Raw genomic sequence first — 7578 nt, forward strand, 5'->3', positions numbered from 1 at the left:
TTATTCTGCAGATATAGCCTCTATTACATTATCTTAATTATGTTGGTAAACAGAACTTTATCTCATGCTGGCAAAATGACTTTTTCTGACAATTTCAGCTTCCAAGTTTCCAAGTCTTACCAATGTTGCTTGGATAATAATCGACATATTTATAATACTAAGTTAAATGTGACTGTGAAAAGACTTTAAGACAAACCCTTTTTATTATGACAGCACATATTAAATAGCTATATAATTTTTTTGTGATTAGCATCATTTAATGTTTAAAACCACTTCTCATAATCCCTGGGACATAGTTGGGCTTAATTGTTCTATAAGTAAACTGCTGTGCATGAAGTTGATAACACTGACATACTGAAAGAAAAATCAGATACTACTTATTAGTTTTAGCAAGTAGGTTGATGTCCCTGGTTGTTCAACAAAACATTGAGGGCTTAGATATTGAAGGTTTAAAATTGAATAAAACCAATAAACTACTCTAAAGTGTACTTATTTAGTTTTATCAGTATGTGTCTATGCCAGATACTACATGTGGAGCTGAAAACTATAGCTAAAAAAGACCCAGTCTTATTTTCAAAAGGTTTGTCGGTACTCAGATACAAGTAGAGAATTTATATATCACATATAGTTATACTGCATATACATGTATTTAAAATTTTTATTTTATATTGGTGAATAGTTGATTTTCAATTTTGTGTTGGTCACAACAAGGTGATTCAGTTATATGTTTACCTATATCCATTGCTTTTTGGATTTTTTTCCATGTAGGTCATTACAGAATATTTAGTAGCGTTCCCTGTGCTATACAGTAAGTCCTTGTTCACTATTTTGTATATAGTAATGTGCATGTTAATCCCCACATCCTGATTTATCCTCTCCTCCACCTTCTCCTTTGGTAACCATAAGTTTGTTTTCTAAATCTGAGTCTGTTTCTGTTTTATAAATAAGTTCATTTGAATCATTTTTAGATTCCACATATGACTGATACCATTTTTTCTGTTATCATATATATTTACATTGTCTTTCTCCATCTGACTTTTTTAGTATGGTCTTCTCTAGGTTCATCCATGTTGCTTCAAATGACATTCTTTCATCCTTTTTAATGACTGAGTAATATTTTGTTGTATATATGTACCACATCCTCTTTATCCATCCATCTGTTGATGGACATTTAGGTTGTTTCCATGTCTTAGCCATTATGAATACTGCTGCTGTGAATATTGGAGTGCATGTATCTTTGAAATATGGTTTTCCAGATACGTGCCCAGGAATGGGATTGCTGGATCATACAAATTTTGTGTGAATTTGTCTATTGATCACCCAAATACATCAGAGAATGGCATGGGACTAGACGAGTAGCATTTGGAAAGTGCTATGATATGTACATAGAACATTTATTTACCATGATTTTGATGATCCACTCTCTAACCCTACTGAGGTTGAGAAAGGAAGAGCAATTTGTCTAAGCCATGTTTCTTAGAAGCAGAAGAGTCAAGTATTGAATAAAACATATGTGACTACAAAGCCATTATTACCGAGTCCCACCTCCCTCTCTCTCCTATCTCCACTGTACCACATGGCATCCACTACCATCCATTTTTAATATATTGTTTTTTTTTGCCTAGATGGTACATTTCAAATGTACGTTCTTGGCTTACCGTGCTTATTTTTGCTGACTGTGTAAGGGAAACGCAGATGAGAGCCCGGAAGATTAGTGTCTTATTGCTCAAAACTGATTGGCTACTAAAAAACGGACAATTCACCAAGTGAATCTATAATTATGATCTATTCAAAATATAAAATGTAGGAACTGGAAAGGGCCTTCAAGGCTTCCTCCTTCATTTTATGAATGAAGAAATGGAACCTCACAATGGCAGAGCTAGTTAAAATCCATTAATCAATCACTTACCAAATGCAGCACAGAGGATTTTATTTGAGCATTATTCAAGCAATGATTTGCAAGAAAAGGCCTTTTTTTGGTCACTTGGATTCTTGGCACCATTTTTTAAGCCATGTATGCTAAGATAAATGTATATCTTTATAATAAATGGATTACTGGCATGTACTTCTTGCCTGGGATTATGAGTTTCCAAAGGGTTGCATGGAATCAACCTATAAGAAAGAAAGAAAGAAAAAAAAAAAACCTAGGGGAAACTAATCTTTTCAGATTAATTTAGTTCTCCCATCCCAGTTTATGAGGCAGCAATCTTGCCATGCTTATTGATTATCAGACAAGACTACTAATCCCCTTAAGGTCATTAACTGTACTTAATTAAAGAGCAGTTAGCTAGCTTCTCTTTACTGAAGTAATGTGGCTGTTAAAAGTGATTTGTACTTTACCAATATGGCAGCCATTAATCTGAAGATCAATTTGTCATTTATATTTTCCCAAACAAATATATTTGGTAGGTCAAGTGAGCATTGATATTTCTCACATGCCCTCTTGATGCACTCACTGTATCTGTAATTGTCAAAAGAAGGAGAGCTTCCAACTGCCCCGCCTGTATGAGAACAGCCATTCCTATCTTTCTGAGCTTTGCACCTAATTATTGTTTGCTTAACAATCTGATGCTTTTCCCCATTGGCCAAAGGTGGTATAGAGGATAGCAGTGATTTGAAAAATAAAATTATTTCTTTGTAACTGGCTGTGTTCCAAAAAAATTTGAACGAAAATGAAGAAAACATGAATTCACATTATAGAGTAGTTCCAGAGACATATTAGAGGAATCAAAACAGTGTTTACAAAATTTACAGTTGAAAATCATATGTTGCTGCATTTATTGTATATACTTTCACAGCATAGTTGTACGAATATAAAGATGATAGGATTTACGGACTGGCCTTTATTGTGTTCTCTATTTCATCCTATGCTCTTCATTTCAGGATTGTACCTACAAAAGTAAATGCTCAGTAACATTGTGCTGCTGCTGCTGCTAAGTCGATTCAGTCGTGTCCGACTCTGTGCGACCCCAGAGACGGCAGCCCACCAGGCTCCCCCATCCCTGGGATTCTGCAGGCAAGAACACTGGAGTGGGTTGCCATTTCCTTCTCCATTGCGTGAAAGTGAAGTCACTGTCATGTCCAACTCCTAGCGACCCCATGGACTGCAGCCTACCAGGCTCCTCCCATGGGATTCTCTTGCCTGTGCCATTGCCTTCTCTGCAGTAACATTGTACCTGCTAACAAACACCTGTGTGGATGGTTAGGTGTTAAGGGGTTCTTAAGGAAAAAAAAAAGAGTAATTACATCAAACAGGTTCTAATAAATGCCACAGGTCACTTCTGCTGGATGTGACTTTCAGTGCAACTGGGGTTCTTGCAGGAAAGACTGGAGAAGTTACAGTACTCAGGGAGGTGATAACAGACCTGGGAGTGAGCACTAGGATTACTTTTTAGGCTCTCTGGCTGCATTTATTTTTCTTCTAGGGTTCATTTCTATTTGCTATTTGGAAAAATGGATTCCTAAAAATGGCTCTCTCATTTGGGAACATGTAGGTAAACATCAAGCTCCCTGAAGAAACAAAACAAACCAACAAGATTTCATTAACAGAGATAATTTTTTGTCTGTTTCTCCAAATTACAGTTCAAAAGGTTAGACCATGATAAACAGGGAGAGAAAAAACTGCTGTGTGTCTGTGAGGTAACTCCAGGTCTCATGTCAACAAATGATATAGGTAGGGAGATTCTTGATCCTTTCTGACTCCAGATGCCTTTATAATCACAACAACCATTTTGACTATCAGAGCTGATCAAATGTGCAAAACCTAGCAATATAGAGGCTGATACTGCTGGGACAGCCTCCAACTAACCTAGGCCAGATTTCCCTTCTGACTCGAGGGTGTCATCACTATCCCATTGACAATATCTTGTGATTCTAATTTTGTTCTTGGGATGGAGACAAATGTTTTGGGGTGATTACTTGACTTTTTGGAACTATCTATGACAAATTTCTCTTTTGTATTTCCAACCACAATTTAACATACATACCTCAAATATGCTGTTGTAGTACCAGAACAATGTGATGAACCATGGCCCAAACGAGGAGGTTCCTAGATGGTCATCAGCAAGAAGTTAAATCTTGGGGTTGGGGCCAGTGAGTAGACCACAGTGACTAGGGCCATGGTGTAAGGAGCATAACAATCAGTAATGCTCACTGAACTTATCGCTCCACCAGGCACATTATTTACCTCTCTTATTATGCAATCACTTGTGAGATTTTGCTGTTACCTTCAGTTTTCAAGTTAGGGAATTGAGGCCTGGAAGACCCCACACTTAGATAACTTTGGGATGAAGTCAAGTCCTTTTCATTGTACTAACACTTAAGAGGAGAGAAAGAGAGATGAATGAACACTTAGAAGGGGGAGCCAGAACCATCCCAGGCCAAGCCCTGCTGCTGCTGCTGCTGCTGCTGCTGCTGCGTCTCTTCAGCTGTGTCTGACTCTGTGATTCTATGGACCCGGGCCTGACAAGCACCTCTGTCCATGGGATTCTCCAGGAAAGAATATTGGAGTGGGTTGCCATTTCCTCCTCCAGGGAATCTTCCCGACCCAGGAATTGAACCCACATCTCTATGTCTCCTGCACTGGCAGACAGGTTCTTTACCTCTAGCGCCACCTGGGAAGCCCAAGTCAAGCCCACCCATACTCAGATGCTGAAGCACTAGAGATAATCATGTATTAGTCATCATGACTTTTATGTCAAAGTGAGTAGTGGGGAAATGGGGATAGCTTCAAGTACGGTGTTTTACATGTTTTGCTTAAGCTCTGTCCAGTGTCCTGAAATGGCTGATTCCTAATAGTTCAGTTGAGTTCAGTTCAGTCACTCAGTTGTGTCTGACTCTTTGCAACCCCACGAATCATACCACGCCAGGCCTCCCTGTCCATCATCAACTCCTGGAGTTCACCCAGACTCACGTGCATCGAGTCAGTGATGCCATCCAGCCATCTCATCCTCTGTCGTCCCCTTCTCCTCCTGCCTCCAATCCCTCCCAGCATCAGAGTCTTTTCCAATGAGTCAGCTCTTCGCATGATGTGGCCAAAGTATTGGAGTTTCAGCCTCAGCATCAGTCCTTCCAATGAACACCCAGGACTGGTCTCCTTTAGGATGGATTAGTTGGATCTCCTTGCAGTCTAAGGGACTCGCAAGAGTCTTCTCCAACACCACAGTTCAAAAGCATCGATTCTTCAGTGCTCAGCTTTCGATTCCTAATATAAAATTAACCAAATTCAAAAAAACATCAAAAAATAAAATCACAGATGAAAATCTTAAAAAATATAAAATATGAATAGAAATTAATATAATAATCCCCATATATTAGCATCTAGCTTAACCAAATATTAACATTAAGTACTGCTTTTTATTATAACTCGATTTTCATAAATAATATTTTTATTATTTATTTCTAAATATTACATATTTCTCAAAATGTATATGTTGTTTATGTTTATGTCCTTTATATATACAATTTTTATTGTTGATTTCTAGTCTAAATTTCATTATAGTAAGCAAACAAATAACCAAATTCCAGAGAAAAGCACTTGACCATGTTTGTTGTATTAGGTTGGTATAATTATGCATTAAAGTATACTGTATTACTCAACATTTTTATTAGTCTGAGGATTAATGCATCTGGAGTAGCAGACACCAAGCCATAAGTAAATTAACCAAATTCATAACTTTCAATCTGTGATTTGTTTTCTTAGCTGTTATTCTGTGCTTTTCTTTTACTTTCTTTATACATGTTTGTGTTTGCCAATGTCATAGCCATATCCAGGACAACTCTTTAATATTCCTTTAGTGACTATTAAATTTGATTTAAAATTACTTTCATTTGGATATTTTCAAGCTGCTTACCAGTTAGCAGTATTTTTAATGTCCTATTTATCTAATACAGTGCCTTGTGCTGTTTTCATAATCAGATAAGGGTCATTAAACCATTTTTGAGATTAAATAGCACAAAACCATTTTTTTTCTGTTTATGTGCCCCATTAATATTGGAGCTTATGCTTACCATGGCTTAATATTTCAATTTTAAAATATCATTTATGTTAATATGGAAAGGCTCTGTTATCTAATTGTGAGGATTATTTCCATTACCTTCCACCTTTGAGTGTAATCTCTGTAAATATTGGCCTCCATATTTCTTTGAACAGACAGATTTTTAACCTTGGACACTTCTCAGGACATCATTCAAAATACAGTTATGTATCCTTACTTATTTAGTTTTTAAAAAAGATTTTTTTGGAGCAGTTTTAGGTTTGCAGCAAAATTGAAAGGGAAGTGGAGATTTCCCATATGCCTCCTGACCCCTTGAGTGCATAGAATGCACCAGAATATACCAGAATGCTACTTTTTTTTTTTTTTTTAACAAAGGAAAAGCCTAGATTGATATATCATAGTCAACCAAAGTCTGTAAGTTTGCATTATGGTTCACTCTTGGTGTTGTGCATGCTATGGGTGTAAACAATGCCTAATGACATCCATTGTTATAATAGCAAAAACAATATTTTCACTCTGTGCTCAGCTTATTCATGTCTCTCCCACCTACTCCCACCAACCTTGGCAACCACTGATCTTTTTTACTGTCTCCACAGTTTTTCTTTTTCCAAAATATCATGTAGTTGGAATCACAAAGTATGCAGCACTTTCAGATTGGCTTCCTGCACTTAGCAATATGTAAGTCTCTTAGCAATCCATGTCTTTTTGTGGCTTGATAGCTCATTTCTTTTTTAGCAATGAGTAATATTCCATTTCTGGAGGTACCACTGTTCATATATCCACTCACTTACTGAAGGGTATCTCAGGATGCTTCCAAGTTTGGCAATTGTAAGTGAAGCTACAGTAAACATCTGTGTGTAGGTTTGTGTGAAGACATAAGTTTCCGACTGTTTTGCATGGAGGTGTGTTTGTCTAGTTTTTTAAGAAGCCACAAAGCTGTTTTCCAAAGTGGCTGTGCCATTTTCATCCCCTTAAGTCAGGAGAGTTCCGGTTGCTCCACATCTCTTCACCAGCATTTGATGCTGTCAGTGTTCTGGATTTTGGCCCTTCTAATAAGTAGGTAGTGGTATCTTATTGTTTTAATTTGCATTTCCATGACGATGTATGGTACAGAGCATCTTTTTACATGCTTATTTGCCATCTGTATATCTTCTTTATGACCAACCTAGACAGCATATTAAAAAGCAGAGACATTACTTTGTCAACAAAGGTCCATCTAGTCAAAGCTATGGTGTTTCCAGAAGCATCAGTTCTTTGGCACTCAGTTTTCTTTATAGTCCAAAGCTGAGAGCCAAAGAATTGATGCTTTTGAATTGTTTTGGAGAAGACTCTAGAGAGTCCCTTAGACGTTCAAGGAGAACCAACGAGTCCATCCTAAAGGAAATCAGTCCTGAATATTCATTGGAAGGACTAATGCTGAAGCTGAAACTCCAATACTTGGGCCATTGATGCAATGAACAGACTCATTGGAAAAGGCCCTGATGCTGGAAAAGATTGAAGGTGGGAGGAGAAGGGGACAACAGAGGATGAGGTGGTTGGATGGCATCACTGACTCAACGGACATGAGTTTGAGCAAGCTCCG

This window comes from Bos mutus, chromosome 16 (genome assembly GCF_027580195.1).
Source record: "Bos mutus isolate GX-2022 chromosome 16, NWIPB_WYAK_1.1, whole genome shotgun sequence".
Lineage (NCBI taxonomy): Eukaryota > Metazoa > Chordata > Mammalia > Artiodactyla > Bovidae > Bos > Bos mutus.